Source organism: Strix uralensis, chromosome 7, assembly GCF_047716275.1.
Source record: "Strix uralensis isolate ZFMK-TIS-50842 chromosome 7, bStrUra1, whole genome shotgun sequence".
Lineage (NCBI taxonomy): Eukaryota > Metazoa > Chordata > Aves > Strigiformes > Strigidae > Strix > Strix uralensis.
The window spans coordinates 30,030,600-30,054,272 of NC_133978.1; the positions used below are offsets into that span (position 1 = coordinate 30,030,600).

The 23,673-nt window shown below is 39.2% G+C and overlaps 1 long non-coding RNA gene across 1 annotated transcript in view; it reads right to left on the reverse strand.

Annotated features, from left to right (window-relative positions):
- Window positions 1–1,716: 1,716 nt before the first annotated feature.
- Window positions 1,717–23,673, reverse strand: part of LOC141945663 (uncharacterized) — a 66,922-nt gene continuing 44,965 nt past the window's right edge. Inside the window, exon 3 of the long non-coding RNA XR_012629572.1 lies at window positions 1,717–2,691. This is a non-coding gene — a long non-coding RNA (uncharacterized LOC141945663). The remainder of the gene's footprint in view (window positions 2,692–23,673) is intronic.

A 23,673-nucleotide genomic window follows, 5' to 3' on the forward strand; every position in this document is an offset into this window, starting at 1 on the left:
TCGTATAATATTTTTATACATGTTATTTCTTTTACTTGTGAATAAGGCAGAATGGGTCAGCGATGTGATGTCCAGGGAAGCCTTAGATGCAGTGACAGTGAGTGGAGTTTCAGATTGTGATGAAAGTGAGGAAAGCAAATAACAACATAAAGACCCTGCATACCAGATAAGCAGACTTGGGCTTCATCAGGAAATAGGTACACAGGATCTGTCAGTTTTGCCCAGTTTATCAGACTGCCCAGAGACACTGTATTGTCTTTGGTCAGTTGTAAAACTAGACTGGACAAGGTCATGGGCACCTGTATCTAACTTTGCAGTTATTTCTGATTTGAACAGAAGACTGGGTTACAGACCTCTAGAGGTCCCTTCCAACCTATGTTATTCTGTGATTTATGCTGTAATATTTTCCCTTTCTTTCTCTACTCTCACTAACTGTTCTGTCCTTTCAAATCTCATATAAAGGACTACCATAACTTTCTCTGTTTATACACAACTGTGAAAATACTCATATGTAATTTATCATATGACATATTGATTCAGAGTTGTTCAGTGCATCACACGTCTGGACTATATGTCTGCTTGCTTTTCCAAATCAGTTTTATGTAATGCCTACCTATGATAAACTGCTCTTAGCTGCAGTACTCAACAGATAACAATAGCAGTTGTTGTGAATTAAGGTCTTGTAGTAAGAAGAATAAATCTATGAATTTTGTTTCAGTGAACCTAAATGGACTTTTATATTGGTTGCCTAATGAAACAGGGTTTATATATCCACTCTTTAGCAATGAATTGTCCATCTACTTGACCATCCTCTCTAATAATTTTTTTTTTAATTAATTCATCAAAGACAATGAGATGAGACAAAAGGTCGAATAATAGAAGTCTCAAAGATGAAATTACTGCAAGTATTATGAAACCTGATAGCTCAGAAAGTGTCCTCAGCTGAGGAAGTGCTGACATATGATTTTGCATTTTACTAGAAACCAGAAAATATATGTAGGAGAGAGCTGTGAGAGTCCCAACCACAGAGAAAGCTTCATCTGGACCTCACTGCTAGATACCAGAGAATGCAACCATAAGATCAACCCACTAGGAGACCCACCTTTCCTAATTCTTTTGCACACTGTGCAGCTCATTTTAAAAGTCTGTGCCAAGGATCCACTGCTGTATACTGTACAGCTAGTTTTGATCATGTTCGTGTGTTGTGTTTATAGAAGTAAGGCAAGTTCTGGCCTGACAGTGAAACATTATAGTGTGTCATATGATTGTTCAGCCCTTATGAGAAAGAAGGAGAGGACCTTTTACTGACATTAGATCTACTAAATATACAAATCAGTAATAAGTACAGATAAGGTATGGTTTGATTTTTAACACAGAATCTGTGAGTTCCTTCTCCCCTCAGTAACTCTCAACTTTCTGTAAACCTCACAATATTGCAGACTGGAGTGTGTGATGGTACTGGAAAAAGAGAAATTGCATAGGCAATAGTTGCTGTCTTTTGAATATAGTAGCATCCAGAACTTATTTCAGTGAATCCTATTCCTAAGAAAATTATTCCTCCTGTTAGAGACAAAGCTTTTGCTTCTAGCTTCCTGCCTTTGTTAGTAAAAAAAACAAAACAAATATGTATGTATATATGCATATAAATATATAAATATATATATTAACAATTTATTCTCTCTTATGAGAAGGAAATAACAAATGCAGACACAGGGAAAAGGTGCTAAATTGTTTTTATTGCATTTCTTTTAAATATACAGTATGCCAGTTCAGCTCCCAGAGGCATTAAGTGAAAGAGCCCAAAAGTAACATAAACAAATTCAAGCACAAATAAAAACAAATTCAACACTCACAAACACCCCTCAGTAATTTGACTTCTATTTCCGAGTCAGGGTTGTGCTAAGGGAACTTAATATTTGAGAATGAATTTGTAGGCTCCTTATATTTCTCTGTTTCTGAATATAGTATCTCAGAATTTATTTTATTTTATTTTTCTGACAGCCAGAAGAAGAGTTTTGTAATTATTTGTTGTTAGATACTACACAGAAAAGAAATACCAAAGGAAAATGTTGAAACTATTGAAAGGAATGCAGAAAATAAAAGAAAACCTACTATGGCTGCAAGGCTCAATAACAATAATTAAGGACCTTATTGCTGATTATATTACAGAGTTGTCATTGGTTTTACGTAGTGAATGTTTATGGCACATACTTTGTCTCTGTAGCACCTATCACCTCTGTGTGGAAACACCAAACCTATTTAAGTAATACCAAAAAAAGGGTAGAAAAAGGTATTTATGAGTAGATTTCTCAGATGGCCTAAAAAAGGCTTATTATTTCCCACCAGAGTCAATAACAACTTCCCACACTCTACCAGGAACATGGAACAGGCCCTATGGAAGTTCCTATTTATTATGATTAATATCAGAAAATCAGATCCTTTAAACACTCTGAAAAAATCTGTTCTTTCTGTAGGTCTTGCTGGCCTGGCTTTGAAAGAAAATCATTACCAGCTTTATCAAAAAGGTGGCCTTCCGCTGTAGCCTGGAATAGCCTTATATCTTCTCCAAAAGGCATCTCCTGGCACTTGCTCTGCTGCTGAGATCTCTGGGTTGTCATTTCCTGGAGCAGATTACTCAGTAGACTGTGTGCTGATTGGTATATAATAGTATACAAAATAGATGGATCAAACCTTGAAAGAAGAAATAGAGAGAGACATATATTAGTGGAAATAGGGACAAAATGCAGTTATGTGTTTTTCAATAGTAAACTGAAATGAGAAAAACCTGATATCTTTCTGTTGTTTTTAGTAAGAACTGGTTTTGGTTTTTTGTTTGTTTTTTAAATAGATATGGGATACATTGAGGCTGTAATATACTTGTACCTCAGTAAAGGATTTGATGCCCCCCCTGCACAAAGAAACTCCTTGTTACCTTAGAAAGGAGGTTTACAAGTTTAAAATTTTTTAAATGGATAACAAAGCTGTAATGTGAACTTGTATGGATGTGGCACACAGGAAATCTATCAGACTGGAGAGAGGCTAGGAGAAAAATCCCTAAAGGATTAGTCTTTTTTATGTTGTTTTTGACAACCTGGGCACAAAGTCATGCCACATCTGACGCCAGAAGCAGTCAGTTATGATGCAGAGACAGTGGGAAATGCAAAGTTGGGGACAGAAATACATTCAATTTCTGCCTAGGCCCGAACATGTACAGTTTTTCCATGCCTGTTCTCCTGGCTCAGGAAGAGCTGTAACAGATTACAGGGAAAAGAAAAGAGAAGGAGATGTAGACTGTTGGTACAGAGGTTTCATTGTATACAGTCCAATGGAGACATACTGCAGAGATAGTCTTGCTTGTTTAAAAAGGCTGAAAACATGTTCATATCAACCACTGCCTAATCCAGTGGTTATGTTAGGAGACTGGGATATGAGAAACCAAGTTTAGTTTCTGTCTGGGCATCCTGATACTTATATGATCTTAGGCAAATGAAGGAATTGCTCTGTGAAGTTCCTCATCTAGTAAATGGGGATAAAAGTACTTCCTAACTTAGTAGTGGTTGTTGTGGGGAAAAATGAATTAAAGTTTACAAGAAGTTCAGTGACTATTTTAAAAGGTTCCATATGAGCATCATTCTTCTGGAAGCTGCCACTGGATTTAATGGAAACTGATGACTCGCAGTGGAAGATTTAGTGGTTATTAAATTTATGTAAACACTTAATGGGCTCTGTATGGTCTAATTCTACCTGGCTTATCTGGGAAACTCAGTTTATTATTATTTGATTTTTAATTTTTTGCTACCTGCAACTTCAGGTATTTTACTGCTTGCTTAAACATCCTTCAACTTCTAGTGCTCTGACACTCAAGAAAAAAAATCTAGTGCTGAGGAAGTATACGCTATTCATGCAGGAGAGTAATCCTGTTTGCCCAGTCTGGGCACAAATCGTTCTACTTGCTGTTAGTGCTAAATAATACAGCTATGCATAGTGTGCAGTTACAAGGTTGAAATTGTGCCATGCCTACTGCCATTGTGGGTGCCACCCATACTCACCATTAAACTCAGTTTAACGTACTTGTGCTCGCACAAAAGCTAGTGACCTGTCAGCTCAGTGCTCTCCTGGATTTAATACCAAAAAATAACTACTGGGTGACTGTTAAAAGGCCACAAACAGTAAGTGGAACTGGGAGGGAATGTGAAGAGGGCAAGGAGAGGAAAACATCTGAGATTCCTTTTTCATTTAAAATGCAGTCTTTGGAGAAAATGTCATTTATGGCAGATAAAAATGCAGTGCATTGCTGAGCAGGTGTAAGTGATTATATCTAATTACTACAAATGGGTTTTCTGTGTATGAGAACCAGCTGGGAATACTGCATGGTGAAAACATGTAGGAAGAAGGTGGATTTGGAGAATGTGGGAAGGAACTCCTTTAATAGCTGATAACAGTGACCACTCCGGGGTAACAGGGACATTGCGAATGGTCTTAGGCAATTTTAGAAAAAGAAGTTTATGCAGCAGGATATTGGGAATAGGCTCTAAAAGGCACATGAAAAACAAGAGTAACATCTGCAGTAGTTTTATAAATCTTTAAGTATGAGAAATCCATTAGAGCCAGGAGAAGCACTGCAGGTCCCATGATCACCAGTGTTTCCTAGAAGGAGCCAACGCTGGATGTTATTAGGATAGACTAGTTAGGCTGTATCAGAGATCAGCTCTATAATGTTAAATGATTGGTGACAAAATTTATTTTAAAAAAAATTGTTTTGGAGTAATTTGATTTTGTGGAGTTGAGCTACAGACACAACAAAAGACGTTGCCGAGTTGTTTTCAGTCTTCACAGTAAAGAAGGCCAGAAGAAAGGGAATCTGGGCTATTTATGGTCCTACTGATTGTACCAGCTAGGGCAAGTCACACAATCTCCCTCTGACTTCATATTTTGCTCCACAGAGGATAAACTTCTAACTTATATCAATTAGACTGTGGAAGATGCAGTTCTGCACAAGGGATGGAACCAGTTAAAAGCTTCTCAGTAGTGGAGACAACATTAAATTATGCTGCCAACACACTTAAGAGGCTGGGCCCAGACTGCTACAGGAAAGGGAAATAAAATGTAAGAATTACTGTAAATAGTTAATGACAGAGTTGTGGAAAATCATGCTTAATTGATTAATTAATATTTGCTGCTCCTGCCAGAAAGGTAGAGGCAATCAGGGGATGCAACTTCTGTTTCTGGAATGGGTCACCTTTGCATCTCAGCAGAAGCTGCCACCCCACAGACCTCAGTACTTCCCTTGACACTAGCAACAGCCAGCATGGCTTTCTAGGGCTTTGACAGGGAGGTGCGAGCAGTTTTGCTGTTCCCAGACAGCCTAGATGGATGGCTACCTGCTTTTTTTAAGTTAAGGGTTATTATACCAAACACAGTAACAGATTAATCTAATATGGTTCTCTTCAGGCTGTCCACCAGGGTTAATCATAAGTTCATTAATATTGTGGCAATTATTATTCATATGCATTAGCTTTTGGGTAGTCCATCCAGAACATGAAGGCCCAAAAACATGTAGCAATTAAACAGGAACTTGGTAATGTTTATAGCAAGAAGTTAGGCTACTCTGATATTCTCCTGCAGAGTATGGCAGCTATACACCCTTTTGGCCGTCACCCCGCTCTCTTTGGCTTTCTCCTCTAAGTCACCATGCTTGACTGTCAGCCCCTTAGGGCTGTTGAAGCATTCAGCAAATAGCATCTGCCTTGATAAAATAAGGTGAGCGTCCACTTCATGCATGGGCTGATTGATGCTTTGACAGTATATGTGGTTTAGTACCTTACTCTGTTGTGGTTGAGGTGCCCATCAGCTTCTCCTGTACCCACCACTTCTGTGGATGGAAGGTCTTGGAAGCACAAGACTCACCCCATTTGCCTGAAGTTTTGGCATGCAGACAGTGTGATATATGATTCCAAAAGGTCAAGGACAAAAGAGTGTTGCTAAAGATGAGTAGACATTATCTCCTATGTGTGAAGCAATGCTGTCAGCAGCACTAGAGATACGTGCTGAGGAGACAGATATCTAAGTTATAATCTAGTTTATCTCAGCTAAGACAGGTGATGCATTGTTCTTTGAGCAGTAGCATGGTGGAACCCATCCTTCATGCACTGCAGTACATGAGAATCATTTCAGTGGTTTATGGCACCCAGTAGAAAGTCAAGACTTGGTGAAGGGAAACAGGAATCAGCCTGAAAAACAGTTTGTTTTTATAAGGGGGAGGGAGAAATGATAAATATGACAGATGTGCTGTGCATCTCTAGTTTAGGACATGGTCATGTCAGTGTGTTTTAGAAAGCCACTGGTCCCCAGCTAGAAGCTGAATTTCCCCCTTTATCTGAAGCACAATAACTGATCATGTGTGCACGCTCAGCTCCTCACACTGAAGAGTAATCCAGGCTGGATTACAGGAGCTCTTTTATTCCATGCTGCTGTAGACCAACAGCCATATGCACACTGGCAGCTTCTTATTTCCCCCTGCAAAAGTACTGATTTTGAAACTGCTGTGTTACCATAGCACATGGTTCCTTGAGCTTGTTCTCTGGATACATACTGAGGCCTGTTCAGAAGGACCCTAAACACTCTCAAAACTTTATCATGGGCCTGATGATATCTCAGAGCAGAAGATACAAGCATGGACCTGATGACTGCATTGCAGTTATGCTAGATGTACTCTTTTGTTCCTTTTTTAATGCCAAGACCACCAGCAATGTAACAGTACTGAAAAGAAGGCTTTAGAATACTCTGGAAAGCAACATCTGACATAGATGACCTGACCTATGTAGTGGTATGTAGTGTTGCTCCATCAGGTTAGGAGGACCTGAAGAAGGATCTTATAGACCATAGACACAGCAAGGTAAATATCAAAGCAGTTGAGGAGTACTTGAACTTGGACTGTCAGAAAGCAAGGGCTAACTCTCCTTCAGTTTCTTCCTATACAGCCATAAGACCATGCAGCATTTCCTATTATCCTGCTAGCTCATTGCCCAAGAAAAAGAAAAAATAGAAACAGATGCTGATCCTCATCAGGATGGAATTCAGCTTTGATTTAAATAAAACCATGTGAGATCCTAGCTTGTCCTTAAGTGAATTAGGGGATGATACCTCAGCCACAGAGAGCAGGAGAGAGAGGAAGGTATTTCCCAGGGTAAGAAATGACAGTGTCCCAGCTGGGGGAGAAGTTTCTCATTGAGTCTAAGTATGTGCCCCAGTTCATGGAGTGTCTGTGGAAGGTTGTAACAAGGTTAATAGGATCTGCAGTGACCAGAAACATCATCAGTACAGAAAATGCCAGCACCATCTGATGACATAAAGGGTAAAATGTAAGGACTACTCTGAAATCTACTTGTGAAAAACTCTGCTTGCTGGCAACAGAAACAGCAGTCAGGCCTTGTGTAGGAGGGCTTTACAAGCTTTCTTATTCCTGCTCTTACACCTCAGTAAAAGACTATATGCTTTTTCCCTGGCTTCTCTTTATTTCCCACTCATTGTAGTGAGTTTTCAGAATAACTGTCAGTTTCATGACAGTTGCATCCAGGGGCTTCAAACTGAGGTGATGCTCCATTGCAGCAGGGCTTCCTTCTGACCTGGGAAAAAGGCAGTTCTGTGTTTGGTTCATATATCCATATATATTCATATCCCTTCCAGAGAAAGGACTAATCTAAACTTGGAGGAAAAGTAATTGCACCCTACTTTGGTAATGAGACCAGGGTCAGGGATGTTAACTGGCCTGGCCTGGCCAAGATCTCAGAGAAACCTATAGCAGAGATACAAAGTGACTGCAGACTCTCCAAGTACCAGATCTGACCTTCAAGAAAAATGTTTCTTACAAAGCTGTAGCACTAGGTTGACCTAAATGACACATCTGGAAGATCATGAAATCAGGTAACAAAGCCTATGGAGAAAACAGATGTTATTCTTCTTTTGATTGGGCCCCAGATTCACTTCAGCTTGCAAGGAGCAAGACCTCCTTTCTCTGGGACAAAGTACTGGTTTTGGCATGGATGAAAGGTTGGTTGTGGCAAATATAGGCAATTCACCCTAATGCATCACTAATTGGGAGGGGACAGGTGACTTTGGCATGGACTACAGAAGTTTCTGGAGAAGGATCAATGAATTCAAAGGAAGGAGAGATTCCAACTAGCTGGTAAAGCTCTGTTCCCATTTAAGATCCAATTGACCTGAACCACACAAGGAGTTCCCCAGCATTCCATCCCCACCTTTGGGGGTAAATTTGGCTCTGTAGTAGGTAATAAGAGTTTTTTTGGCTTCCTCACACAGCATCTCAAATAGGCTTAATTTACCCTATTAACTTTAAGCAAAATGTAGCATTCCCCTCCTTCAAAGCTCTTCCCTCACTCTCAGGGAAGCAGCTGCCTTCACTGGACTTTCTCTTTTCCTCTTAAGGAGGAATACTTTTAAACCTTTAAGCTAGGAATTAAACCTCGTTGCTTCTACCACTCAAGGCACTTTCCCATTAGAGGTTCATAATTACAGTAGCTAGAAGGACAAATTGTCCTACTGGATCTTTAAAGGAGCTGTATAACTCCATCACAGGTAGGTCTCATGTTGACCACATACAGTAGCGTGGATCCCCCACGGGCAGCAAGATACGTAATGCAGTTGGATTCCTGTCATCAGTGGTGGCTGGGCTTGCTCAGTATCCAGAGAAGTGCCAGACCCACTCCTCTTCCTGCACCTGGCTCTGGCAACCTCCCCTCTCCCACATCCCAGGGTTGCTAAGCAACCTCCTGTGAGCAGTGGAGTGAGCAAGAGCTGTCAAATGTATTATTTTTTGTCTTAAAGTAGCAATGTCTCCTGTGTAACTAAAAAATTATAATCAAGAATTAATTGTTAGTTGAACATCACAATTAAACCTAATCTCCCCTCCTCTTCCTATTTCCTCATTTGGTGTCCTGCATAATTTCAGAGGACGCACCTGAATACGTAAAATGAAATAAAGTTTGAAGCCAGATCTATTTTTCACTTTTGCAGCTGGTTTGGAAGTGAGGGCACCAGCAGGGTCTCCCACACTGTTGACTTTAGCATCTGACAAACTGTGAGGAATTGAAGCTGGTTATGCACAAGGGGTTGTATTTGCCAAAGGCAGGGGAAATATATACATTTAAAAATAAAACAAGACTTAGATTTACTATATCTACAATATATTTCTTGTAGTGATTGGCATGTGTAGCCTGTGCCAACTATGGTTCTTCTGAACTGACCTTATGAGGTGGCAGAAATAACTCTACAGCAGGGGCAATATGGCTCTGACATCTGAAGCCACTTCGCATGAAGAAGTCTCTCCTCTACACACATTACATTCATACACATACATACAAGGAATTCAAAGCACACATACAAGATGGTACTGAGCTGTACATTCAGATCTTAGTTTGCCTGTCTGCATAGTGGGTCCCAGGTGGGAGAAAACAGCCACCCATATCCCCTTCATCCAAACTAGTGACCAAGTCTCTAACTCTTGCCAGACTTAGATAAATTTCATGGAAGTTTTATAGATCTTATATAAAGGGACATCATGGGTAAGATTTATAATATGTAGTACGTAACTGGGTTTTGAATCAGGATTTAGCATGCAATGTAAGTGTATCCCATGTATCACAGGGAGTGAGAAAGAGAAATGAAGAGCATTGCAAGGGTGTATGATTCCCACCTTAACAGGAAATTTATTAATTTGCAACATTCTCATCACCCTAGGAAGCAGACTACATCCCACATTTCAGAGAAAGGTGAAAGAAACTAAGAAATCAAGTTGTTATTGTTAACTTAATCTAAGGAAAATATCTTTCCTGTCTTCAAATCTCTTAATTGGTGTAACTGGGTTCTGAGATGTCTACTAGACAATATTGACTACAGAACCAGCGACTTCTGCTGTTTGTGCTTGAGATAAAGTGTCATGGTAGTCTCTTCAGCTCTGTCGCTTCAGACTACAGTCTCTTCAGGACTTTTCTGAGCACATCTGGTATTTCAGGCAGTTGCTTGGCCTGGTGATTCATGAGGCAGACGTGTGGACAGAAGGCACGAGGCACAACCCTAGGCTTGGCAAGCTGAACCTATGGCCACAGATTTTCAGAAAGAAATGCATAGCCATTCCCTATTTTTGTTGAGACCTGAGCATAGGAGGATGTGTACAATAAACTGAAGCCTTAATCCTTACATGGCATGCACCCTTTTGGAAAGGAGAAATCAAAAGATACTGAACCTCTTTATCTCAAACAGGACTTGATAAAACTGCCTGAACAATGAACAAACAGATTCACTATCACGTTTGTGAACCGACACCTGAAGTGTAATTTGCTGCTACCTCATGAGAGCACAGTCTTTACTTACTGGTTATATTCAAATAATTGATAGGTAGTAATGGAAATGCATGCTTGTGATTCCCAGGCTTCATGAATTTGCACCGACTTTGCATTCTCTACTCATTACTGGCTTCTTTGGAAAAAAGTCAGTCAGTCATGACAAAGAAGCAAAGCTTTGGGGGCCAAAACCACACCAGTGATAATTACGGGAAACTAATAAATACCAAGTGAGATCATTATTCCTCCACAGGTAAGTGGGGGAATGAGAAGGAGGAGTTTTTGAATGATTCACAAAACTGGGGGGAAAAGAGCTTGATATTTTAGTTTGTTTTATCCATTTTAATCAGATTTACTGGCTGTGCGTGTTACCTTTTTTGAGCACAGAACATGTATTTCTTACAGCGAGGAACAGTCAGAAAAATTCTTCCTGAAAAATAACTTTCCTTATCTTTTCCACTCCTTATCTGTGCAGGGGTTTATACAATTTTCAAGCTAAACATGTAAGAAGTTCAGGTAATGATAGAGCAGGTGTGCCTTGGGAGGACTAAATTATGGGAGTCAATAAACAATTATGGGGTAGCATCTGGATGATTGAAAGAATGTAACAGCACCAATAGTTACAGAAAATAATGATTCTTCTGCTCCATGTGTAGGTCTTTTAATGTCCAAGACATAGGCTTACAGATTCAATGGTTTTCTGGGTTTGAAACTTCATAAATAAGGCCAACCTTGTGTCTACACTGATGCTGTCCTAGACTCTGATAAGATCTAGCCTTTGCAGTATCAAAAGTCCGTAGTGTGACAGTAGGGAACAGAGATGATCCTCATGGCAGAAGAGGATAGAATAATTTACATTCATTTCAGAAAGGTTTGTGTGATGCCATCATGACTCTTAAACCAGAAGAATTTGCCATGAAGTTCGAGAAAGTCCAGTTTTGAACTGTTGCATCTTCTCCCATCACTAATATTAGTGTATTAATCTCTTATATATCAATAAGTGTTTATGCAAAAGGTGAAAGGAACAGTCCCATTGCTGGACATGACTGTAAAGACCTGAACTCTTGAGAATGTCAGAACTCAAGAGAATAACATTTCAGAAGTAGATGGCACCATCTAGGATCTTTTTATGGCAGGGTACATTTGGCCGTTCCACTTGTGGTTACCTGATCTCATTGTCTGTTACAAGTGTCTTTAGTGAAGACATAAGCAAGCTTTGGGGCAGACTGTTAAAGGCAGAGAGCAAAAGAAATCACTTTGAATAACAGAACTACCAATGACAGTGAGAGGAAACATGGGTACCACAGTACTTTGAGAGAGGCAGTAGTGAGGCATCAAGATTGTTAACAAATATATCTGAAATTGCTTAAGCAGGGTGTTGTTGACAGCAATCTAGGCATATTCATGCAGGATCACAACAAAAAAATCATATTTTTCTTAGAGGGTTTAGATGAAAAATAGTCAATAAATGCAGTGCTACACAATTTAGAAAGTTAATGAAAAAAGAATCTAAAACTGATGATTGAATCTTGTACTTTAGCCACAGGAGAAATGAGCTCCCTGGGATCTTTCCTTTGTGCAACCTCTGGAGTATCTTTCTGTCATCCAGAATATGAGAACAGATTCTTCAAAGTGTAAGTCTGGGTGTGCAGTGCCTGTATATGAATTAAAATAGACTGAATGATAGAGGTGATTTAGCAAGCAGTTGATAGGCTTTGCTTTTCTGATCTTGTTCTTGACAAAATAGTCCAAAACCAAGAAAAAAGTGTAAAAGCAGCTAGAAATGAGGATGCTCTCCTGGCAAGATGTACTCGATTCTAAAGATTTCTACCGCAAGGTTTAAAAATGACAATGTCAATATTTTGCAGTGTTGATAGGTAAATCACCACTGTAGACCGTAACATTATGCTTTTTCCCATGACACTTGTCTATGTCCCTCTATACAAGATGAAAACTCCAACCATGGTGCCATGCCAAGATGCTCCTTTGATATACAAAAACAACTGGGGCACTTCAGGATATGTCTATGCCAAAACCTTCTGTCAATTATTTTAAGCTGGGCAGCCTTGATTGCTCAACTGCTTTCAGTCATTTCTGAAAGGCTGATATTCAGCATATGGTGACTGAATGAAAGGTGTTGAATTGGGTTGTCTCTTGGCAAAGCCTCCTTCTGACTTTATGTGAAAGTGGAAAGAGTGGGTGTATAACATTTATCTACTGATGACTTCAGGTGGAGAAAAAGATTTATCCAAGGCTGTTATATGACCCATTACTCAGTTCTCTGTAGTAATTTATTAAATTTTTTTCCACCACAGATTTTATTATCTCTTCCAAAACGTCATTTTCCCTTTAAAAACCTCTGCCTTAAACAGAGGAGTGCCCTTTTAGATATGAATCCTTGACAAGGGTTTTGTTATATCAGAGGACATATTTTTGGGGTTAGGATCTCACCTAGCAAGGCAGCGTTTGTTATGACCTTGAGACAGAAGCACTGCAGATAGTTGCCATACAAGCTCATCACCAGGATTTCTTGTCAGGGTCATCTTTGATTTTGCATACTGGCCAAAGTCTGGATCTAGGATGTGTTCAAAGAGAAGTCTAGTTAATCCCAAGGGGCAGGGGCTTAGTTATGGGATTGCTCCCACACTATGTGGAGACAGGACACCCTTTGGATCACCCACAGAACCAGCTAGTGTGTTGCTTGTGACAAAGACTGCAGATTTCACCATGTCAAGTTAAAGCCTGATGGCTTGTTGTAATTAGCAAGAACTCCAATGAAAGTAAGGACAGACCTCAAGATCATGGACACACCAATACTCCCTGCTCAAGCTAGAATGTATAAGGAGGCCTCAGCCCTAGTACAGATGACACGTGATTTTGCTGACATCAGTCAGGTTAGTCTGGAGTAGGTTTGACAAAGCTGAAGCTACTGTATCACATTACAATGGGTGAGAGAGGTGGAAATGCTCTGCGTAGGAAAAAAGTAAATACTGCTGAGCCATAGACTGACTTTCAAGGTTAATTGGACAGTTTTAGCTGCTGTCACAATAGATCAGTCATGTCACACTGTAATCAAAACTAACGCCTTCCAGTAGGCTGGTTAACTATTCTAACATAAGGAGGCAATTGTTTCAGTAATAATGGCAAAGGTAAGGAATATTCCTTTGTGTATTGAGACATTTACAGCAGCAGCACCACCTGTCCCCTGGAACTGTGAGCTGTACTGTTTGTGAAGACCTGATATTTTTGTTTATTTGCTTGTAACACCAATATAGAAGTCTGGCTGAATCAAAGTAAATCATGGAAAAAGGTCAAAAATAAAGAGCTGCTTGGTCCAGATCATGACAATAAGAAGCCTTATGAATAAAACCATAGCCTGCAAAAGAGTGTGACTGTATTTTTAAATTTAAATGTCATATTCAAGTATATAGAAAGGTAAGTCTAACAAGTTCTCAAGTAGAATAGAGGATCTGAGGATAAAACAATTTACTCCAGAGATGCATCTTCAAGCAGGACTGAAACCAAACTTCACCCATGACCATGTTATACAACAAGAGGCTCATGTTATGGACCAACGGGCACAACAGAAAAGAAGGGAAACTATGTTCCTTTTAGCACCTCCTCTGTATAGCTCTGCCCAGCAGTACACTCCCAGAGATTACCAAGGCTGTATGGTACATTCGGCATATCACTGATACTATGACAACAGTAGATTTGTCAGCCTGTTAGCCTTTTTATGTCCTTCTCACTTCTTACCATGATTGGAAGGTTTCCATGTTTCCTTTGGCCTGACTTGTTCTATCTGCTAACATAGGAAATAATGTGGATCCTTCAGACACACCAAAATGCCAGTGGAGCATTTTTCTTCTGGTTCTTTCAGGCCCGCTTGCTCATGTGCCCATGTGATGGTTGGTGAATTCCCTCTGTGGGCTGAAAAGGATCTGTAGCAATGCCTGAAAGTCTCAGAGATAGTCAGACTCCTGGAGTCATTCAGTTTCTGTGAACAAGATATTATTCTGGATTGTCCCAAATTAATCTCCTCAGTCATCTTTTGCACTAGTAGTAAAGAGTAAAATTAGTGCCCTTTCTCCAGAGCATGAAGCATGGATTAAACACTTCCTTCCTCACCAGAACTTGTATAAGTGCTAGTAAAGCCTGAGTTTTAGCCATGTTACCATGACAACAGATCATAATCTTGGCTAATTATTTTAAGCCTGCTCACGTATTAAAGCTGGACTTGTGCTAGGGCTCTCCTGGACACACTTTGTTTTGTCCATGAATACTAGGTTTCTCTAGTCACAAATGAAAACTTTATTCTTTGTCTGTGTTTGTAAGAAGGATGAGAAATACAGAGACACCTTAAAGGAAAGACTAAGAAATTAAATGGCAAATGTGAACTTGAGAAAAAGTATAGACGTGAAATGAGAGGCAATGGAAGTTTTCCTAAAGTTATAAAAATTACCAAAAATCCATTTTTAACAGATTATGACAAACGCAAATATTGTATTCCAGTGACTCCTTTGAATTGTGTTATAGAAAGCATCGTTTTCCCAATATCTGTATGAACCCTAAAACAGGGGCACAACATTGCCTATGTTGTATTCAGACTTTTTTTCAAGTGAGACTCATCTAAGATGATGAAGCATGACAGGAAGTCTTGCCCTGAAGACTAAGGAACCAACCAAACAAGAGTTTCCAGGAGGTTCTATAGCAGTGCCTTACACCTGAAAGAAATCTGAGTTTGTCTGAAGATGCTTTATTTTCTTGGTAAATATTGAGATTTACTAGCAAACAAGCAGGAACTCTACATAAATACTGTTTTGCTCTTGACCCCATTCTCAAGATGTTGTATTGACAGACGTATATGCCCCTCATCTATATATGACTAGATCTCAAAAATATTGCAACAGATGTTAAGGCAATTTGAAGAGAATTACTGTAATGAAGTAGAAATATGGTCTGGATGAAAAAAAAAAAAAAAACACCCACAAAAAAACCCCACCAGCAAAGGGGAGAGAAATCATAGAAGATGCAATTGGGTGACTAAGACTGAAGAAGGAAGAAAGAAAAGGCCATGGTCAAAAAAGGAACTCCTGATCTGGATTTAACAAGACCATGTGCTACATAGGCATGACACAGGAATAAAAAATTCCAGTACCTGTAGGGCTAAGGACTGCCTTAACCCCCTTCATAACTCCGTGCCTGAAACCAGAAAACAAAGAGCTTCAAAGCAGTTTTGGTCTCCAAGCCCATGATTCAGGTGTTCTGAACATCAATGCGTACCTCCTTCCCTCAGGCTATTTTCTTTGGCAGATGCTCAGCTTTTCCATTAAGATTTGTGCATTATTGCACAGGCTGCCGATGAGTTGTTGCATACACGGCTGTCTTTGCCAGCTACTGCTTAAACCTGCTGGCAATTTCCTGGTAGGTAGGAATTAATTCTCCAAAGGAGGGAAAAATCTGTGGTTTATAAATTTTACTTTTACTACTCAGCCTTCAAGAAACCTAAACCAGAAAGACATTTTTCTTCTTTCTTCTGTACAAACACATTGGCCAGCTTTTTTTACTTTCTTCACTATTAGTAGGTGCTTTTCTTAACATAGCTGCAGCTGACCTCTCTTGGATGAATGATGTCAGACAACGCTTCACCAACAGCTTTCTTGATAGTTATAGAGCAGCTCAGATTCCTTTGTTGGACCAGAAACATCAATTTTCTCCAAGCATAAAACAGCAATTCTTTAGAGAAAAGTTGGAAAGCTCTACTTGACCACACACAGGGAAGGGACAGAGACCAAGAAGCAAACTGAGCAACCCAACTCAGAGCCTCTGGCTCTGTCTCACATGTGAGGCTTGTGCCTTGTGGCAAAACCTCCCATAAACCATCCTTCCAAAAGCTGGCTAGTCCCTTTCTCTGGCAGAAATACAGTGTGCCCTGCTGTGGACCCCATATCTCCTGAGATGTAGGAAGAATTACTGGCCTGAGAGATGGCAAAGTGCTTCCCTCTGAGCCGTGAGCTGGGTGGCAGGCAGCCACCTCCAATGCACACGACTCTTAAAATAGTACATCTTTGTTGACCCATGCCAGACTGGTTGAAAATTTCATAACTAAAAACACTCGCAAACTCATAATTTCTACTTTCCTTTGTAACAGCAGACTGAACAAAAAGACATTCACCCTCCAAGTGAGCCTTTAAGGAAAACTAAGCAGAGAAATCTGGGCAAACATCACTCTGTAATCAACAATCAGACTTCCCTATGAAGCTCTAGAAGGTCTGATTAAAAGCAGATGTGAGTAATCTTAATAAGGGAAAAAGATATAGCTATCAGGAGAATAGAAAGTTTCATGAAGAGCCCTTGACTCTGTAGTCTACCTTCACACAGGGTTAATAGATTTGGGCAGACGGCAAGCTATGGTTTTATGGTGCTTTTTATTAATCACAGGAATTGTGTGTTGCACTGCAGGATGAGCAGAGGGAATTTTTTAAAGTGCATCCCTCCTTAGCTGCATGGTTCTAAAATTGAAACACAATCTTGTGATCAGTTTGAGAGATTTAGAAAGTACTTGTCTTCCCAATATCCACAAGGTTGCAAGCTACCCTTTTTTAGTTACAGTATCTCCTTGAAAAATTGGGGCATAGAAGAGAAGGATTCTGCCAAGCAAATACTCTGAAAACAAACCATGGAGTGGGGGACAGTTTTATTCTTCCTAACTGGTGGTGCCTGTGGGTCCCTGCCTGCTAAGGGGCTGAGGGGGGCAGATGTTCACCTCAGACCCTTCTGGCACAGAAATGACAATTAAGTTTCCAAAGGTAATTAAAATTTATCTTCAGCTACTGGAAAACGAAAACACACAGGGAATGCTTTAATTGGCAGCACTGTGGAACAGAATGTTTGTATTTACAAAAGAAAAGATCAGTCCACACGTCAGTAATGGAAGGAGGTTCAAAAAGCATTAGGGGGGTAAACAATCGTGCTCTGAGACTCTGCAGTTAGAAACTTTTCTCAGCAGCTCAATGCAGTGATTTTCAACTGCTTTTGAACTCTCAAGTCCTAACAAAGCTCTCTAGAAGCCAGGATCCAATGTGGACATGCCACTTCCATAGATTGCATGTACATGTATGAACTGGCATTTCCTCAGGTGCCTAACAGGGGTGTCTCAGGTGTAACCGTAGATCACAAACAGTTCATAGACCACAGAACACTGATCTTGCATTTGGCTGATCTGTTTATCTGTTATGACATCAAAAGGCCATCTGAACAGGTCTCCAGTATGTTTATCCTTCCAACATTCCTATAAGGCAAAATGATACTTCAACCCATATTTCAGACTAGTTATTTCTCATAGTCACAAATCACTTTCTCATCTTGAGTATACTTTCCATGGCTTTGGTCACTAAAATGTCTTTGTCCACATTGCTTCAGTGTTAAGAGGTGACACAACATGACATGGTTAAGATTATTTCCTCAGAAGATTTTTTTTGTTTTAAAATGCAGCTTTATTGAAACTGTACTTTTGGCAAAGAAAGTTAGTCTACATTAATTTTTAAGCTAAAAATGGGCCAATGTTGTCAAAAAAATTGCTTTGACACTCAGAAAAGGAAGAAAAGTGTTCCAATTTGAATTGCCTTTATATTTAAACATTAAGCTAGTTTTAATCAAGTGTTTTGTTCTTTTTTTAAGTCAACATCTAAATGAATTATTTCATGATTTTCAGTGTGAACCTTTTCAGTGGGCCCTGACAGAACACATTTCAGCATGTCCAGTTTGGGGGAAGATTTGTGGTTTGCATTTTTCAGGTTTAAGGTGGAATTTTTAAAATAGCATCTTGAGTGTGTTTTTTTCAGAGGTGAGATTTTCTTTTCCTGACTCAAGTTTCCCTGCCCTGTTCATTTGGGAGATGATTAAATAAACAACAAACCTTTACTATTACAAAACTTCTCCTGATGATCAATGTAAGTTTTTTTAAATGACCTCCACTCAGCACAGCCTCACAGCTATGCAAGACTGAGAATAATTTTCATATTCAGATATACATTTAAATCCCTGTTTGGGCAGTTTCTTTTTCAAGGTAGAATATACTTCAGAAAACCTTGAGGAAAAAGCAGTGGTCTCAGTGGCAAACGGCTTTGTGGACCATAGAGTCCAAATTTGCAAATAATCTTGGAAGACCCTTTTGTATTGAACAAGGCATGTATCTACTGACTTTGGGGTTTTTATGAATTCATCAAAGGCAGCATAGATTCAAAAAAATTAATAGGAAAAACATCCTCTCCTTTAAGGGTAAGAAGTCTCCAGAAATACCATATACAAGTGATAGCACCTGGAAAAAAGTGTCCTTGAAACTGGAAAGAGGTTGTTATGAAAATGTGTGCTGATCCAGAACACGTCTGTGCTGAAGCAAAGTACGTACTCTTTCCCAGTTTGAACAATGGGGTGAATTTAGGGAAGACACTGGAAATGAGTCCAAGCTAACTTTATAAATGATTAAGTGATAACAATTCAAAATGAGAATTCTAGTCTGCATAATTTAAGCATGTAATTTACCCACAACTTTTTGGTACTCAGTAAGCAGTTCTTCTAATGTAAGCACTTGAATTTCCCCATCACATCAGCAGCAGTAGGTGTTCTTGAAGACCTCCCGGGTGATGTTGTCTACTGAAATGAAGCCTTTAGACTTACACTTTTTCATCTGAAGACTGTTTCAACAAGTGCTGCTGTTAGGCAGAGTGGTTCTAGTGGTTACTGTGGTTTTGATGGCCTGTGAAGGTACAGACACAAGGTAGCCACAACCTGGATTTAGTGTTCAGGGCTTCTGCAGTGTGTCCTCGAGGGCTGTCCTCAGATCACACTAGCTAGCAGAGCATTTCCTGTAGCATTTGTTGAAGCAGAGAAAAAAGTAGTTGGCTGATATTTATTTGCTGTGCAATACAGCTCATTTACTCTAACACAGACACGTATACCTCCCAACTGTGTTTACACAGCAGCTAATTTCTACTTGCGGCTGCTGCTGTTTATAAGAAGAACCAAGCAATTGTTTCTAACAATTCTCTAAAAATAAATGTGCTGCCTTTACTGGGGTCGTTAGAATTCTAAATAGTGCATTTCATGATCATTTATAATGCAACTGCCTTAATGAACAGTGCCAAATCGGTCTTAGTATTCTTGAACCACTCATTGCTTAGTCCCTCTCTCTCTCTGTCCATTGCCTTTATGGAAATAACAATAAATCATTTTATATATAGAAAATTCCTTTTAATCCAGAATTAACCAAAAGGATTAACAGCCCTCTACTCAGTCCTCAGACCCTCAGCTTAGAAAAAGAAAACATCAACCATAACAGGAATTGGAGCAATTTCTGCAGAAGGACTTATCTGTATTTATTTATTTTTGACTGCAGATATTACAGCAGAGTAGACTATGATGTAAAATATTCTGGGTCACAACCAGAACTGCAAAACAGAATTTGGTCAGACAGGTAGCATAAATCTTTATTCTTGAAAAAAACTGACATGAGCTTTTTAATGACACAAATAAAAAATGCCTTTTTTAAAGGCTTCTGTGAAAGGTAATAGGCTAAAAAGAGGTGTCCCTAATGGCAGTCTTTGGATGTTGACTCAGTATGGATCTGTAGATTAAACTATCCTCCAAGGCTCAACAGGACCACTTACTTCTATAGCGAGGGACTCCATCCTAGTCCCCTAACTAGCTCTTTGATAATGGTTACATACTTTTCAGCATATTTGATGTGAGCTTGCTTTTCACTAGAGCTAAAGCAATTGAATCCAGTGCTCTGAGTTCTGCTTAAAAGGGACACTGGCTGAGAGGAATGAATGGCTGAAAGATATTGATGAACAGTGTTGGATAGCACAGTGCTTAATAAAAATGAGTCACACCTTGGCAGCTCTCAGGAATGACCCTACAAATAATTAGGAAATTAAACTTACTGGAAGAGAATCTGGTTCAGAGTCAATTTTTATTTTTCTTCTTTCAAATTCAAGTTTTTCAACAGTAACCAAACTACCCACTGTTACATAGGCTCTCAAATAACCAACCACCAAAAATAAAAAATTTATTATTAACAGAATTAACTAGCTCTCTGTAAATTACAGGTTCAAATGTCTGTAAGAGGAGAACAGAACAACTTTCTAGGGTTTAACAGCAACCCAAAACGCATAACAAAGAACTGTCAGGGTTTAAGGCAACCCAAAACACAGAACAAAGCCCCACTCTCTAGGGTTTAACAACAATCCAAAACTTTATCACTCACCTGATAAGTGAGGACTCTCAACCTCCAGGACCTGCTCAGGGCAGTGTCAGGACCCAAGGCCCTTCAAGGGGTTTCCTTGGGCAGCATCCTGACCCAATGAGAAAGTCCTCAACCACAGCATGCTGCTCCAGGGGACAAGCTCAAAATGGCTCCCCCAGAGGACTCCATTTATACCCAGGCCGAATCTGACCTGTAGTCAATAGCGGCTCCCATTGGCCAAAGGCCCCAATTACCGCGAAGCCCTGAGAACAAAGGCAGTCAGGAGCTGCTGCACTTCAGCAGCCAAGAAGCTCTGCTTTCATTGGGTGGGTGCACCTGCCACACCCACCCAAAAGAACGCTAAAACCACACAGTTATGCACTCAAGGAACTACACAGCACTCTGGGCAATGATATTTGTCTTATTTGGTATTTGCTATTTTCCTTTCTAGAAGTGTCAGGGCTAGGACTCATTTGTCTGATACAGGACATCCACCATCTTTTCTAAGTTCACTCAGACTACCAAACTGAATGTCCTATGAAGAAGAGATTATTTTTAAAATCTCTTAAAATACAAGTGTCTACCTTTTTTTCCTTTTTTTATAATGAATTTTGTTTTGGAGGGGTGGAGCAGTTTAAGAAGTTTACAACCATTTATGAAGTGAGGTTACACTTGACAAATAAGTTCTGTAGTTAAGAAGAAAAGAAATTGTTACAAGGATTTTGAATCTTAAAGTTGACATTTGTTAAAAAGATTTTTTTAACTTTCAGAATAAGATTTATTTTTTATGTTTTTAATGTTTTGCTTCAGAATGACATATATTTTTGAGAAGTTAAAGCTGAACTACATCAAAATTAAGAGGCTAAATCAAAGTTGAAAATCATCACATAGTTGAAATGAAACATGACATAGTTGTGCTATTTGAAAGAAAGCTCTCAGGTTAGCATAAAAAAAGTGGTTTTCTCTCTCATACATACACAGTTTGTTTTAGCTTAACTATAAGCAGTTATTGCTGCCCAATTTTCCAGTTGGATGCCACATCAAAATGGCAGCTGTTCTGCATGTCAGTTTAATCCAGATGATCCATATCTTGAATGGGTGAATTTGTGGAGAGAATAATTTCTAATCCTTACCAGATTTCAACAGAAAGTAAAACAGTACAGAAGAGAAGAGATGCTGAGTATCAGCTGTGTCTAACAGCGTAAAACCCCAGCAGAGTAATGAGATTCCACTGCCTGCTGCTTTATTGTTGAAAACTATAAAGGACAAGCAAGCATTGACATAAAACATATGTTATCGATATTTGGTCTGTGGTAGTAACAGAGGAGCTGAAAATAAGGGTCAGCTCAGCACATTGTTTCATACTACCTTAATTATATCCTACCTGATTACAATAGATAGCTTGGTGAAATTTAGCTAACCTCCATCTGTGTATCTTAAGAGCAGAAGTACCAGAAATATCAATGTGTATGAAACATACAAATCAGCATTACTAATATGTATCTGGCAATCCTAAAAATAGAAACTTTAAAAAAAATGTGCACATGAATCATTTACAGCTAATACAAAAGGGTGTGAAGGAAAAGTACTTCATAAACAAGTTCTAAAGGCAATTTTTTTTTTTTTTTCACACTGAAAGGATCATGGAAAGTTTAAGTAGGTGTCTCTTGGTATATGTGCAAACAAACACAGAGGAGAGGTTTACAACATCTTATAGCACAGCAAAGACTTTCATAAAAATGTAAATTAAAACAGTTACTTATGTATATATAACATTGGTTAACATAAAACAACAGTAAAACAGTTTAAAAATAAGCAGCAGCAGACAGCCAGGAGCAGTTAACATTTCATGAGTGATGGAAGAAATACAAGATTGTCTGCAAATTTCAGTAGCTGGTGAGACAGCCTCCAGAGCTGTCACCCCTTCCATTCATCCTGGTATCACAGCCTTTTCAATCTTGCATATTCATTCTTATATTCTCATGAAATATTAGTTCCCTAGTTTTATAGTAACATATATAAATACAGGCTTTTCTTAGTTTCCGATTCCATTAAATGTGGGCTATTTTTTCCTCTGTGACAGAAATAGACATTTAGAAGTCAAGGATGTGGTGGGTGATTGTTTAAACTGTATTCTGGCCATGGGTGTAGCAGTGACTTCTGGAGTAAAGATCAAGACTCCACATGTAGTGCACCTGGAAGAAAACAGCTATATCCCCCTTTGCACCCCTCCACACCCTCCAAAGAGTCATGCACAATATATAGGGAAATTATATAGGAAGTAAATCCATCATTCCTGGTGAACCACTCCAGAGGCAATAATAATTCTGTTGAAGGAGGCAGAAAAGTCCTGGGAGGTAACTGAGCTAAGGTAGCTGTATGAAAATTTAAGCTTGTGATACAGTGACATAAAGAACTGCAAAGAGTAATTACTGGAAGGGGAACTCAATTAACTGGAACAAACAACTGATTGTGCAATTAAGGAAAACCCTGTAAATCATTACAAACCTCTTGTCATACAGCATTTCTCCACAGCCCTGCTGTAGTGGCCCTGCTCTATCAGCTAAGAGTTAGGGTGAAGCTGCAATCATGTTTTCATTGCTGTATTATGAACTACTAATGATGATAATTTGTGTACTTTTCTTAATTACCTAGAAATGCAATGAACATCTCTAATCCTCCATTTTACTAATGTTTTAGCAGATGAGAAAGTGCAGGAAGTCATACAGAATCATACAGCAGTCCATATAATATATTCAGATTTACAGGTTTTCATTTGTACCGTTCATACAAAAGACCAGCTACCCAAGGGAAGGAACAACATTCTTTTCTTATCAGAACATTTAGCCAGAATGGAACAAATGGTTATATTCTGAGTTTCAAATCCACTCAGACATCATTGGGTGGAAAACTGGATTTGCACTTCATTGATTATAAGGTTTGCTTCTATTTAGAAGAGATAGGAAGAGAAAGAAGAAAAAGATCTCATTTCAGTATTATTCAAAAAGAGAATAATAGAGAAAAAAGAGTTTGGTAGAACAAAGCAGAATAGTGAGAATATGTGAGAAG